Below are 15533 nucleotides of genomic sequence, written 5' to 3'. Positions count from 1 at the left end.
CTAGTACTTGGTAAAACAAGTAGTCAGAAAAATTAATAAAGATATAGAAGTCTTGAACAAGAATTATATTGGAAATCAATAATAGAAAGCTATTAAGAAAATCTTATTATTTGGAAACAAAACAACACATTTCAAAGTAATCCATGGGTCAAAGGAGAAATCACAAGGGAAATTAGAAAATATTTTGAACCAAATGAAATGAAAAACATTTCATATCAAAATGTATAGGATATAGCTAAAGTATTACTCAGAAGAAATTTTAGAGCATTAAACATCTATATTAGAAAAGATCTCAAATTATTAATTTCAGTTTCTACATTAACTAGAGTGGAAATCAATGAAATAGAAAGCAGAAAAACTATAGAGAAAAAAATCAACAAAATGAAAAGCTTGTTCTTTGAAAAGATCAATAAAATGGATAAACCTCTAGTCAGACTGAGGAGAAAAATAAAAGAGAGAAGGCACATTATCAATAATAGGAATGAAAGAGATTCTGCAGACATTAGAAGGATAATAAGGTAATATCATGAACTTCGTGACAGTAAAGTAAACAACTTAGGGGAAATGGACAAATAACTTGAAAGACACAAGCTATTAGAGCTCACTCAAGAAAAAACAGATAACCTAAAGAGCCCTTTATTTAGCAAAGAGCCTGAATCCTTGGTTAAAACCTTTCCACAAAGCAAACTCCAGGACCAGATGGTTTTATTGGTGAATTCTACTAAAGATTCAAGAAAGAAAGAATACCAATTCTATACAAACTCTTCCAGAAAATAGAAAAAGGAAACTCTTACCTACTCTTTTAGGAGACCTGAAGTACTCTAATACCAAAACCACACAGGGATATTTTTTAAAAAAGAAAAGATATTAAAGATAAAGGACATGGAGGAAGACAAACAACACAAAAATGCAGTGAACACAGCAGAAAACATGGAGAGGAAGCGGCCAGAGGCTTGAAAAGGCTTTAGACATTGTCCCAGTGTCCTTTGTTGAATGCCTCCCAAGTGCAAAGTGGACTTTTGGAGCTAGAGTGCCTGAGTTCAGGTCCTAGACCCACTGCTTACTAGTTATATAACTTTGGTCAAGTTACCTAACTTTTCTGTGCTTCAAAGCTCCCATTTATAAATGGAGATAATGATAGAAACCCCCTCATGTGGTTGTTATGAAGACTGAATGAGTAAATACATTTAAATGCTTATAATAGTGCCTCGCACATAGTAAGCACTACACAAGTTTTTGCTGAAATAATTATTATCATACACATTATATTAGTTGGTTGTCACCTTTATTAAGTCATGATATTTGCCCTCAAAATGAACTAAGTAGTACAAGAGGTAACTATTCCCCTTATATTAATTCCCTGTGGCTGGCCTAACAAATTACCACTCTGTGGCTTAAAACAACAGAAATTCATTGTCTCATAGTCCTGGAAGCCATAAGTTCAATATCAGTTTTACTGGGATAAAATCAAGGGGTTGGCAAGGCCACACCACTGGAAAATCTCAGGGAGAATCCATTCCTGGACGCTTCCACTTTCTAGTGGCTGACAGCTTTCCTTTGCTTGTGGTCGCATCACTCTAATCTCTGCTTCTGTGGTTATGTTATCTCCTGTGTGTGTCAACTCTCCCTCTGCTTCTCTCTTATAAGGACATGTGTGATTGCATTTAGGGACCATTCAGATATCCAGAATAATCCGTCCATGTCAAGATCATTAACTTAATCACACTTGCAAAGACCCTTTTTCCTTACAAGTATTGTTTATAGGTTCCAGGGATTAGGACCTAATTATCTTTGGGTAGCCATCATTCAGCCTGCTACACTCATCACCAGGGGTAGCCAGGGGTAGATTGATCTTGTGTGGAAATACAACATAAACAACATTTTTTTTTTTTTTTTTTTTGCGGTACGCGGGCCTCTCACTGCTGTGGCCTCTCCCGTTGCGGAGCACAGGCTCCAGACGCACAGGCTCAGCGGCCACGGCTCACGGGCCCAGCCACTCCGCGGCATGTGGGATCTTCCCAGACCAGGGCACGAACCCGTGTCCCCTGCATCGGCAGGCGGACTCTCAACCACTGCGTCACCAGGGAAGCCCATAAACAACATTGTTAATCAACTATACTACAATAAAAATTAAAAAAAATTTTTTAGGAAGGACATTTAGTTCTCTCTACAACAAACCTGTTAGGATATGCAAATATATTCCAAGGCACAATCTATCCACCTGGAGGTAGGTCCCAAAACTGTCAGCACAGCATCCACAGTGAACTATAACACCTCTATAACATAACATGCAAACTCAAACCTTTAAAATTATGATAAACATTACAGACTTTTTGCGGAGGGGCGAATGTTACTAGAAACTTATTGTGCTGTTTTGTGATCCAAATAAAATAGCTTATTAAAATGACTATTAAAATCAAGAAAATTGGGAGAAACTACATTTGATGATGATAGTTATAACTAAAGGAAGGTTGAAAATAATTGGCTCACTCTAATGACCGTGGGTACCCCCTCTCAGACCCTGCAGGTTTACCCTGCACTACACAGTAGTGAAGAACTTCGCTTCTGGAATCAGACAGGCCTGAGTTCGAGACCTGCCTGTATTAGTGATATGACAGTGGACGAATCATTTCACCCCTTGGAGCCAGTTTCTTCACCTGTAAAATGGGAGTAATAAGAGTACCTGCCTCCTACAGTTGCTGTGAGGATTAAATAAGAACTCACATAATATCCTAGCATGGAAATTAGCATATGTAATAAGTACTCGGTAAATTATAATCATAATTTATTATTATGTAATAAATACTACTCTTTCTCATAAAACTCTATCTTCTATTCTATTACAAATAGAAATATCGTCTCATCTTCAATTTATTAATTTTCAGGGGTAGAGGAGTTTTCCCTTTAGGGACTGTGATCTCATGGGTGAAAGGCCCTAACACCACAAAGAAAAAGCAAAGTCAATAATGCAATCTGCAATTCTGGTATGTACATCTTTGAGGAAACAAGAAAAGAAGAATGAAGAAAGTAAGGATTTTATAAGCCAGTAAAGGACAGGAAGTAGGGTCCAAAGAGTTTAATGTGTGACCAAGGGTGCTAACATACAGCACTTGAGGTTTGGGGGAAACAAGAGAAAGTTAAGAATTTAAATAGCGAAGTCTACAGTCTAATAGATTCATTTTCTACAGGAATTCATTAAATGATTGGAATTTTGTGCTCTGGAGAGATGAGACGATTGAGAGGAAGGAGGTGTGATGGGGACAGTAAATGATGAAGAGTACAGACAAGATAAACACACACCAACTCCTTTTTACACCCCAGACACCAGCACTGGGACTGAGATGAAGTAGAAGATAGACCAGGAAAGCTCAAAACTCAAGAAAGCTTTGGTTCAGGACAAAGAAAACACTGCAGGCCATTCCAAGATACGGATGGTTGTGGATCTTACATCCCTAGCAGTTAGCCCAGTACCCTGCATGTCATCAATAAATCTGGGCTGAAGGAACAAATGTATATGTACATATGCAATAGTAAAAATACTGGCAGCAGAGGAGAAGCTGAGCTAGGGGTTCCCTTCTCAGCCCAGGGTTCTGTCTCCTGTCTCACTCCTGTCCAAACCAGCCTCCACACTGGCGATGTGAGGCTCTGAAAAGAATCTGATCACGTTTCTCCTGAAACGCTTCAACAGCTGCCCATGGCCTCTGACACGAAGTCCCAATTCCTTAGCCTGGAAACCAGCCTTCTGTGTTTGACGCCGACCTACTTTTCAGCCTGTTTCTGCCCCTGCCCGAGTCATACGTCATGCTCCCGTCATGTAGGGTTCCTGGAACCCCCCATGTGTACTACGCTCTCACACACACGCCCCACCTTTGCACATGCCGCCCCTCCTCTCTGAGGTGCTCTGTCTGCCTGAGGGACTCCTCATCTCAAATGTATCTTTCTCCAGAAGGTGACACTTCTAAGCAGAGCTGGGTGATCCCCCCTCTAAGCTTTCAAAACACCTTGTCTATACTTCTATTATGGCACTAAGTACGATACCATAATCGATATTTCCATGTCTGTCTTCCCTCATAAACTTCTGGACTGCCAGGATTGGGTTCGAGTCTTCTTCATATCCCTAGCTATTAGTATGTGGGTACAGAAGCTTTAAAAGTGTGCGTGGAAAAAACGAACAGATTTTAAAGACCAAAAGTAGAAATAAAGCTTAAATACTTGGGTGAACAAGACATGGCAGGATACTAAAAGACACTTAGGGATGGGTAGGTCCATCCCTATAATTAGAAGGTTTTATCTTGATGGCAGCTACAATACTCCCCTCTAATTGTCCCTTGTTACCATGATCAGAGACAGATTTTGAGGCTGGATATACTACAGGTCTGATCCAGTATGATATTCCCTATCTTATATTATTCCCAACCATTTCTCACACTCATTGTGCCTTTGAGAAAGCAATTTCATCTTCATACACTTTAGTGTCACCATCTTCTGTGAAGTAACCCCTACTTCAAAATGCCCCAAAAGCCAAGTTCCTCTTTCATGCTCTAATTCTCATTTTCTCTGTCTCTTACTACGTAGAATGGGAATTTTCAGTGCTAAATTAAGGATGAAAATCATCTGAGCCCAAATTTAGTGTACAACTTTTGGGAAGTTATCATACCTTTCTGTATCTCAACAGTCTCCTCCTTGAAATGCAATCGACCCTACATCCAGGAGGTCACAGGAAATAGTAAAAGGTACTTACTATGCACCTCACACGTATTAACTTGTTTAATTCTACAATCCTTCCAGGCAGGTACTATTATTATCTCCATATACACAAGAAGATGGAGCACAAAGAGGGTGAAGATTTGAAGGGCTGTGAAGATCACAGCTAATGAGGGGTAGCACAGGGCGGGCTCTCCTGTCTGTGCTGTTAATCATGACCCTCTACTGCTTCTCTGCAGCCCAGTGAAAGGCACCGTGTACAGTACAAAACTCCAGTATATTCAAGTATAAAAAGAGACACTGAACAGTAGGCCTCGGGTATGGGGCAGTGTTGCACATTTCAATCCAAATGCATTTTACAGCCAAGAGTAGACCTTAAACCACCCACCGTTTTTAGCTAAAATCAGAAGGTTCTCTTGTGATCTGGGCCATCAAGGAGATGGATTTGTGGAGATGGATCTGTCCTTCACTGTACGACACCTACAATTTAGAGGACACTGTCACTAGATGACATCCACCTTGGGGTGTGGCTTTATGGATCAACGAGTTAGGTTCTTCTCAGGAGTGATCATCCGGGAATAGAGATGCGGCAGAAGATACAATTGTGTTTATGCTTTTTCTACAGAAATTTATGCTTTAAAAAAGCATTAAATATTTAAGTCCATATCACCCTCCACTCAAAAAATTAATTTAGACAAAATTTAAGGAACATCCACTAGGTGCAGTACAATAACCTCATATTGTTCTCCAACTCTTATAGGCATATTCCCTGCTGGATAAATATTTGTTGAATGAATGAAAACTATTTCACAGACAGCTTCAGAGAAGCTCCGCATTTCCAGATGTTTCCTCAGAAGGAACGGGTGCCTTATAATAGTCACCTTTCCCCTAGAGAAAATATTCAGTCCCGCTTCAAGAGGGAGAACTTAACCCCTCAAGTCTCTAGAAAAGCCTAAAGCCACCTTTATCTGTACCCATGGTTTCTATGTCCTTCTCTTCCCCCATCAGAAAGAGAACACAGAAAGGTCAGGTTACATTGGTTTCTTGGGCCTGCACAAATTCCTGTGAGGTTCCCTCTTCTGTCAGGAAAAGTTTCCCTGGTAACCATACTTACACACTCACTTAATTCCCTCCCCTCCCTTGATTTGCCGGTTGGTATAAAAACTAATTTGCATTGAACTGCTGAAGCTTACAAGTTAATCAGTTGAACAGACTTACAAAATCTTGGAACTCGGCTTTTGGCCAAAACTGAATGTAATTCTCTTCAGTTCAAAAATTTTAAAACACATCAAATATGCATGCTGGATATTTCTGGCTATAGGTAAGGAAAAGAAGATTCTCCTAAAGGGCATCTGGCCAATATTATTAGATAGGAAGATCAAGAGAGGAAGAGGTACCTTACTTAGTTCTGAGTTAAGCAAGATCAGCTGTGGTAAGGTGCAGGAAGAGATAAGTCAAGGACCAACACAGAAAGTCTGAGCCCTGTGAAATGATGAACTCGGGCCTAAGATTCTGGGTGATCAGAGCTCAGGACCTGGGTGAAGGAATGGGATATGAATATTGAGAATGGAGCATCATTAATTCATTCGCCAAGTATTTATTGAGCATCTAACAGTGCTTGGTGCTGGGAATATAGCAGTGGATAAGTCAGACCCAGATCCTGCTTACATAAAGATATTTAGCTAGCGAACCAATGTTGGCTTCGTTATTGAATCAAGTATCTTTGGGCTAGGGGCTCATTATATAATTTCCTACAAGGGCCAGAATTGGTTTCAGAGTATGGATGGAGCAGGGACTTACAGACAGAAACAAGCTCAAGAAGTCCTCCTTGGAGAAGGTAAGCTGGCAAGTCAAGAAGGCTTTGACTTCTACGATGTTTTCTTTACCCCTTCAACAACCATGATACATGAGCTTCTAGATAGGGAGATGAAGGCTGTATTTATCGTAGGGCATAAAGCCAGTTACTTCACAGTATACATATATTTTCTAAAGAATAAAAAGTATATAAAGGTACAAGCCATTCTTAAGTATATTCAACAACCATTTATTGAGTATCTGCTATGTTCAAAGAACAGTTTTAGGAATTGAAGCTATGGATAGGAAAAGACAGAGTCCTTAGCAATTACAACAATGTGGTAAGTGCTATAATGAGATGTTAAAGCGTAGCAGAAGATCAGAGAGGAAGGATACTAATTCATTAAAAGTGAGTTGGGAAATGCTTCGGAGATGTAACACTTGAACCTTTTCTTTTTTAATTTATTTATCTTTTTATTTTATTTTTGGCTGCATTGCGTCTTTGTTGCGGTGCGCGGGCTTCTCATCGCGGTGGCTTCTCTTGTTGCAGGGCAGGGGCTCTAGGCGCGTGGGCTTCAGTAGTTGTGGCACTTGGGCTCAGTAGTTGTGGCTCACAGGCTCTAGAGTGCAGGCTCAGTAGTTGTGGCGCACGGGCTTAGTTGCTCCGCGGCATGTGGGATCTTCCTGGACCAGAGCTCGAACCCGAGTCCCCTGCATTGACAGGTGGACTCTCAACCACTGGGCCACCAGGGAAGCCCCACAATACTTGAATCTTAAAAGACACAGAAGTCTGTTGTTTTAAGCTGATAAATTTGATAATTTTTCCATAGCAATGACTACTACAGAGCCTTATGGAGGCTCTGCCAGCAGCACAACTAGGAGACCACAGAGAACACCTGGCTGCTTAGACGCTTTCATGATGTACACCATAGGGCATACTCTAAATTTCTTCATATTTTTATTTTATTTATTTATTTATTTTTGCGGTACACGGGCCTCTCACTGTTGTGGCCTCTCCCGCCGCGGAGCACAGGCTCTGGACGCGCAGGCTCAGTGGCCACGGCTCACGGGCCTAGCCGCTCCGCGGCATGTGGGATCTTCCCAGACCGGGGCACGAACCCGTGTCCCCTGCATCGGCAGGCAGACTCTCAACCACTGCGTCACCAGGGAAGCCCTCTTCATATTTTTAATCTCACATATTCTTAGGCTCACCTGATCCATGATGGGGACAGAAAGTGAGAGTAAGCACTCTTATTCTGGGATGTGAATGACGCTGGTGATGGCAACAAAAACTCAATCTTGCCTGATAACCTATGCAAAGGAATCTAGGTGTTAGGACTTGGTCATGTGGTCAGCTAGTATCAAGTGGTGTCAGGACTTGGTCAGCACCTGGTCAAATGATTACTCAGAGAGACCCGGAGTGGGAGGAGCCTGGGGATGAGTAAATGCTATTTTTGAGAGAGCAATAACCATGAAAACCAGAAAAACTTAGTTTGTTGTCAGTTCCAAGTAGTGATTATAAAGCAAAAGTGAGAGACAATATGGAGAATTAAGCGCTTCTCGTTTTCATGATCCATACAGGTAGATGAAGGAACAGAATGGGCCAAAAAGGGAAGAGTGGGACATGAACATTCAAGGCAAATGTGGTGAACAGAGCCACATGGTTCAAACCTGCTGGACAGTCCCTGGTATGGGCACCAGTCTGGCTAAAAAGGCATCAGATCAGGGCAATTTGTATTATACCTGTTCAACCCCAATTTCTGTTTCAGTAGGTTGAGAAATGGTCTTCCTAGCTTCCTACCAATTGGGAACATGTGACTACCCAAGAAATAGAAATTAACCATTTCTTATTTAAATTGGGAGTAACAACACAATCAGGACAGTAACTCTATCCAATAATTCTCTCATGATATGATGGGTGAGTTTCCAGAAGCCATTCTGGGTAAATAATTCCTTGCCTCTTTATTCTCTACTCTTCACACTGGCTCTATACTTGAAATTCCAAATATCCCCCTTTTGCCCTTTATACCAGGAGTCCAAAATGAGAAGACAGGAAAATGTGATCATGTACTATGACGCAGCAAGGACTTTAGGCTATGCAAACAAAAGGAATTACACAGCACAAAATGTTTTCCCAGCTTTAGGAGGGAATATTGATACCTTCGGGTAGAACTGGTTCCATAATTTGTGGGGCCCAGTGCAAAACGAAACAGCAGGTCCCCTTGTTAAAAAATTATTAAGAATTTCAAGACAGCAACAACAGAGCATTAAACTGAGTGTGGAGCCCTTATAAATGCAGGGCCCTGGGAGGCGACACAGGTCACATACCCATGAAGTTGGCCCTGCCTTCAGGGACAGCATAGTATGGTCCTTTCGTTGAGCTTGAGAGTCAGAGCTGGGTCCAAATTCCATCTTTGCCCCTCATTACTTATGTGAGCAGGGACTTCCCTGGTGGTGCAGTGGTTAAGAATCTGCCTGTCAATGCAGGGGACACAGGTTTGATCCCCAGTCTGGGAAGATCCCACACGACGCGGAGCAACTAAGCCCATGTGCCACAACTACTGAGCCTGTGCCCTAGAGCCCGCGAGCCACAACTACTGAAGCCTGTGTGCCACAACTACTGAAGCCCGCGCGCCTAGAGCCCAAGCTCCGCAACAAGAGAAGCCACCGCAATGGGAAGCCCGCGCACCACAATGAAGAGTAGTCCCCGCTCGCTGCAACTAGAGAAAGCCCGTGTGCAGCAACGAAGACCCAATGCAGCCAAAAATAAATAAATAAATTTATTTAAAAAATTATGCAATCATAGGCAGTTTATTTAGCCGCTCCATGTTTCCAAGAGGTTGTATGGCTGTAATCCTGTACTGTGAGGATTAAATGGGATAATGAATAGAATGTATACAAAGTGCTTAACACACAGTAAGCACTCCATAAATGGTAGCTATCTTATTATTGTTAAATGAAACGTGCAGGTAAATCTCAAAGCAGTAAGTTTAAGAAATGAATTGCTGAACTGCTATCAAGGATATGAAAGAATGAGAATGATATATTAGGGCAACTAAATTAATGAAGCAGGTAGGGAACAGCAAATCTTTTGCTTGACTGTTCCGCCTTCTCTAACCTCTTTCTTATTTCTCTCTTTTCCTTTTACTGCCAAACATACAAAGGGTGATCTACATGCTGTCTCCATTTCTTACCCACATCTCATGACCCCATCCTCTTTAATCTGGCATTTAATATCCCTATGGCCATCCCCCATGGAATTGAAGCTATTATTTTCAAAAAGTCACCAATGATCCCTGTTGGGATATAATGGACATTTCCCAACTTTTTCTGTAACATTTCATACTGCTGACCAATCCCTCCAGCTCGAAACCCTCTCTTTGCTTCACTTCTGCGATACTATACCCTCACGGCTAAGAGCATGTCTAATAGGCCTTGCATCTATCAGGTACATAAATAAATGATCGTGAAGAGAATTCATTCGTTGGGTGAATAAATGAGATGGTTCTTCTGCTTCTCTGATATTCCTTATTTTTCACCATACTGACCCCATTTCTTCTTCCTACCTCCCTGCATGTGGGCAACCTCCACTTTCCAGCCTTGGTCCTCTACACCTCTATTTCTATGCTGTTATACCGCTAACAACTAAGTGGGAACTAAGCTAATCTCATGGCTTCAATTATCACCTACGTATAAGACTCTCTGACTTCTCTCTTTTGAACACTAGGCCCCCCCACCAGTTCCAAATATTTTGGGGATCCATCCACTTATAAATTCCAGTATCACCTCAAGAGATCTAGCACTTGGCTTTTCCTCTTCTCTCCCGAACTGCCTTTTCTTTCTGTCTGTCCTATTTCTGTTGATCTTGTCACCTATGTTCAAGGCTACATTTGATTCTTCCTAATTTCTTGTCCTCCATATCTATCAGTCAGAGTCCTTTCATGTTTCCTTTATAATACTCATTGAACCTATCTCTTTCTATTTTCACTGCCATCACCCGAATTCAACCCCTTATCCCCCTCATATCTAAACTATTCAAATAACCTGCTAATTGGTTGCACAGTTCTTTCTATCCCTACTAAAGTTTATTCTCCACATTGTTGTTGAGAATCTTCATAAAATACTACTTTTATAAGCACACACTTCCCTAACCAAACATCTTCAGACTTTCCATCATACGGGATAAAGTTCTAACTCCTTAGTTCAGCATTAATGCCTGTTAAAATCTGGCTTCAAGCAACCCTTCCAATCTTACAACTTCTTTAGTTAAACCTTCTGATCTTGCCACATTGGTCAGTTTTATCAACTGACCCCTGAAAACTTTCTTCCATATTCCGGTCCTGTGTTTTATGAACATTTTTTTCCCCATCTAGAAATCCCTCCCACTTTCCTTCTCTATATAACAAAATCCACCATGTCTCTGAAAAAAGCCTTCCTGGATAATCATAGTCCACAATGATCTTTCTCTTTTTTCAACTCCTATAATATCATACCTTTAGCACTTTGAAAATTTACAGAAGAATTGCTTTACGCTGAATCCTCACAAGTATACGAAGTAGGTGGCATTATTACAGATAAAGAAACAAAGTCAAATAACATGTCCAAGTCACACAGCAAGTAACTGATAGAACTGGGATCTGAATCCTTGTTTAGCTGAGAATAATCCCCGGACTACACTATCCCTCTCATTTTCCTATCTCTTCCAAAGCACAAATACAGCACAGTATTTACACACAAGCAGGTGCTCAGTAAACATGCTGATTGAGAAGACTGCTTAAATAGCACCCGTGATTCTCCAGCACTTAGGAATTGTCAATCTCAGCAGACCACATTAGGCATATCCCCCCAGTGTCACGTTCTTTATGAGGCTTGATCTGTAATTGAGTTCAAGATGGGGTATTTGCCAAAAATTCACCATGATCCATTCTAAAAATAAATTTTGGTTCAAGCAAAGCTAAAAGGCTGTTATCTGAATCAAACATTAGGTGAGTTTTGGGGATGAGGTCTACTTTACCACGTCTGGGCCCATCCTTGCTCTGTTTCCAAATGGTCAGGAAGTAAAAATAGGCTGGCTAAATTGATGGCTTATGAGGTAAAATGGACTATTTATAGTTCTAGAAGTGGAGGCTAAGGCAGCAGAACAGGATTTTCTTTGCTCTGGTAGCTAAGACCTTAGTAAAAGAAGCCTAGTAAAAGTGAGTCACGAGTGGAAACTGGATCAAAAGACGATAATAGTAAGGAGGGAAAGAGAACAGAAAGAAGGGAGTACTGGAAATAGTCTATAGAAGAGATGGTGCTGTCCTTTTCTGCAGTTGCTTTAAGCTGTCAGATCCAGCCCCCGCTCTCCAGGGCTGGCACCACTAACAGCAAGTTCTATCACCTCTGCATGATTCATGGTCTCAGTCCCAAACTGCTTGTCCTGACCCATATCACAGTCCAGATCCTTCCAGCTTCTGATCTGCTTACTCATTTCCCAAGGTCTCACAAATCTGACCTCACAGATTTGACATTCAGCATGGCTTCCCTGGGTATGACCCATGTTACTCCCTTATTGTATGGTTTAGATTTGCCCTCCTGGGATGATGCCTCTAGCGCCATACCTATGCCCAGTTTTCCACCCCTCTACCTTGGAGCTACAGCCGCATTTTCACTGGAAAATGTGGTGGGAATTAGAAATTCTAGGTTACTTTATCGAGAAAGGAAAAAGGCCATGGCTGCACTATAAAGCCATTGCCTAGAGATACCATGCTCCTTAAGTGTCTGTATTCACAGTTTCCTCTGCTTTGGCTGCCCTTCCTGTTCTTCCCAATATTCTCTGCAAGGCAAACTCCTATTCATCCTTCAAGACCTTAAACATGTTTTTCTCTGGAAAGCCTTCCTGGATCCTCTCAGACAGTTAATTGTTCCCTCCTCTGTGCTTCTTCATGTACACATCTATTATGCTGTTATCACTTTTACTGGCAATTTTATTTCTGTTTCTCCCACTGTTTCTTTGAGGACAAGGACTAATTATCTTATTTATCTTTGCATCCCCAAGACATAGCAGAGTGCCTGGCAAACAGCAAGAGTTTGTTGTTGTGTGATAAAAGACATCAAGAGCAACATGAAAGTGCAATTTGCACTTCACTTGCAAAAATCAAATTGGTTCCTGGTACTTTGCATGTGTAACCACATTCTTCCTTGATTTAGAAGAAAGGACTTTAGCCTCATAAAGGAAATTCTACTGATATCACTGGCACATTAGCCAGTTTTTCCTCTGCACTGGTGATAGAAACATCCCCCCTCCCACACACACACACTTCCGAGAAGCTCCCGGGGCAAGCTTAATATTAGTGGCACATGGCCCATCCTACCATTTCTATTGTAGTGAAAGCTAATTACACTGTAAGCCTAATGCTGCCACCAATCTTAGTGAATTGGTGGTGAGGGGGGTGGGTAATTAAAAGAACACACTTCTGTAGCAGACCTCGGAGGAGGATGAGGGAGAAAGACGAATTTAATCCTGGCCTTATAAAAAATTTGTTAGAAACTCACGCAAAACAGCCGCTTCCTCTGGACATGACAGACCCGATCCAGGTGTCCAGCAGTGACCTTTTCCCATGAGTGTCAGGTCATCACCCAGCACAGAAAACAAGGGGCCAGTGCCTTTCTTGGGCATCCCTCCTTCTGAAACCTGGCAAATCGTGGGGCCTGCCTTTCCTTTAGGGGATTGTCCGCTCCTCCCTGCACCGACAATCCCCAGGTCCCTTGGCTGGTGGCCCCCAAGCACCACTCTTGCCTTCGTCCCACCGGGGCCCCAGCTTGACTCCGGGTCAAAAGTGCCGGCGGCTGGACTGTCAGGTCGCGGCTGGGGAGGGGGCGCCGAGGTCAGGCCCCACCCCTGGGTCTCCTCGCACTCTGCGGGATGCGCGGAGGAGACGCAGGCCGCGCAAGGCCACGGGCTGCTGAGGCTCGGGCCTCTGCGCGGGAGGGGCTCAACGACCCGAGAAACAGCGCGAGTGCCGGTACTTCAGCAGCTACCCCGCAGCCTCCCGCAAGCCCTGGCCTCGGAGCTGCCCCGCAGCCCTAGCCTCGGCTGCGTCTCGGCCCCCGGGCGCGGTGCGGCCGGTCGATCCGCCGGTCTGGGCTGCTCGGCCTCCACCGCGGATCCCGGGTCGGGCCGCCGCCGCCTGCCGGCCGGTGCCCACGGCAATGCCCCGCCCCGCGCGGCCCGGCCCGGCCGTGACAGCTGGGTGCCCAAAGGGTTAAGCCGGCAGAGCTGCGGCCCAAGTGCCCCGCGCGCTGCAAGTCCGCCGCGAGCCGGCCCCAGCGCGCACGCGCCCGCCCGTTACCTGCGGTCGCGTTCGCGCTCCTCCTCCACCTGGCCGCTCTCTCCCGGGGGCCGCCCCTCAGCCCGCCCCCTCGGCTCGGCGCCGCGCACCCTGCTGGCTACTCGGCCAAGGCCCGGGGAGGAGGGGCGTGGGGGCGATTACCATATATTAGCATACCAGCGTGCATCACGTGGCGTCTCCAGCCAATGGTCATTCTGGAAAGGCGGGGATTGGGCTGAACACGCCCAGGTGCTGCTCCGGGCCTGAACCGGTGGCCACGGCAACGGCTGGGAGGGCGGGGGAGTGGGGAGGCACAGAGCATCTCCCCTACCTGAGCTCCTTGTGGAGGCATCCGCACGTTTCCCACCCCGCGGAAGGAGAGGGACTGAATTTGGCTCCTCTCAGAAGGATTCAGATTCAGCAGACATTTATCGTGCATTTACCACGTGCCTAACACTTTTCTGCAGAATGTGATTCTCGGGATAACCCTGTGATGTCGGGACTATTAACCCCACTTGATAGAAGGGAAAGAGGAGGCTCAGGGACGGTAGGTCACTCACCCAAAGTCACACAGCCACACTGAATGACAGAACTGGAGATCTGAGCCCATTTCTGACTTCAGGCCCCCAGACTCTCCTCAGTTATTTTCTCCAGCAGGGGTCTCCCAGCACCTCCTCACAATTCCAGGTGTACCAAGTAGCTGAGAAAATCCTTGTAGAAACTTTGTACAGTGTTTTAGTGTTTCCTTACAATGACCTTTGAGGTTAGTAGGCAGAACAATTACGGCTAAATAGCAGATGAGGAGAAATGAGGCCCAGAGAGGTGATGGTGACCTGTCTTTGGTCAAACAGCTATTAAGAACTACTGCGTAATTACTATGATTTACACTCAAGCTTGCTACTTTATAAACTTTTAAATTCAGTCTTCTCAACATGATGGTATTGCTATGACCATTTTACACTTTGAGAAACTGAGGCTTTGGGAAGTTAAGCAAATTGCCCAAGGTTACACAGCTAGGAAGTAGAAGATGAGGGTTCAAATCCAGGTTTATCTGGCTCCAAAGCTAGTCTCGTCGAGTCTCATTGTACCAGGTTCATTTAATTTAGACTTGGACTTTAGAACCCCTTCTCTAACAGAACTTTCTCTCCTCTCCTCTTAAGATGTGTCCATGTTCTCTCTTAATCCTGTAAAATATCACATGACAGGTGATACGTGTTAAGGTCACAGAGGCTAAATATTAAAAGAAAATAGAGTCACCCCCGCAAGTGGGTTAAGGACACTATAATTCTCAGCTCTTCATTTTACCCCTAGGGATTTGATCGTTCGCCTAAGACTGAATTGTTTAAAAGCATAGGCATCTGCATTTAGACTTTCCTTCTGCTCCTTCCTTTAGTTTAGCTCAGTGGTTCTCTAATTATTGGACAAAATAATAATGCCTCAAACCAAATATACTAAACTTTATAGGCATTTTAAGGGATTAACAAATGTAATTTTTGCATATATGTACATGTCACCTTACTGGGCTGACTTAAAACCCAATTTCCTCCTACGTTGTGTTGTTGGATGTTCAAGAGCCCAAACTTGGAGGCAGACCTAAATAGGCTAAAAACCTGACTTGGCTAACTGTGTGAACTTGGGCAGGTTACATCTCTGTGCCTCAATGTCCTCATTTGTAAAATAGGATAGGAATGGTGTGAGAATTAAATGGATTAGTATGTAAAAATT

At 43.5% G+C, this 15533-nt stretch overlaps 1 protein-coding gene across 1 annotated transcript in view; it reads right to left on the bottom strand.

Moving 5' to 3' along the window:
• The window catches only part of PHC2 (polyhomeotic homolog 2), a 102426-nt gene extending 88730 nt beyond the window's left edge, over window positions 1-13696 (bottom strand). The window contains exon 1 of the mRNA XM_073792390.1: window positions 13033-13696. The gene's annotated coding sequence lies outside the window, so the exon portion shown is untranslated. The remainder of the gene's footprint in view (window positions 1-13032) is intronic.
• Window positions 13697-15533: the final 1837 nt, after the last annotated feature.

This window comes from Tursiops truncatus, chromosome 1 (assembly GCF_011762595.2).
Source record: "Tursiops truncatus isolate mTurTru1 chromosome 1, mTurTru1.mat.Y, whole genome shotgun sequence".
NCBI classification, from domain to species: Eukaryota; Metazoa; Chordata; class Mammalia; order Artiodactyla; family Delphinidae; genus Tursiops; species Tursiops truncatus.
The sequence above is the reverse complement of the archived record's forward strand: the minus strand, read 5'-3'. Positions and strand labels throughout refer to the sequence as shown.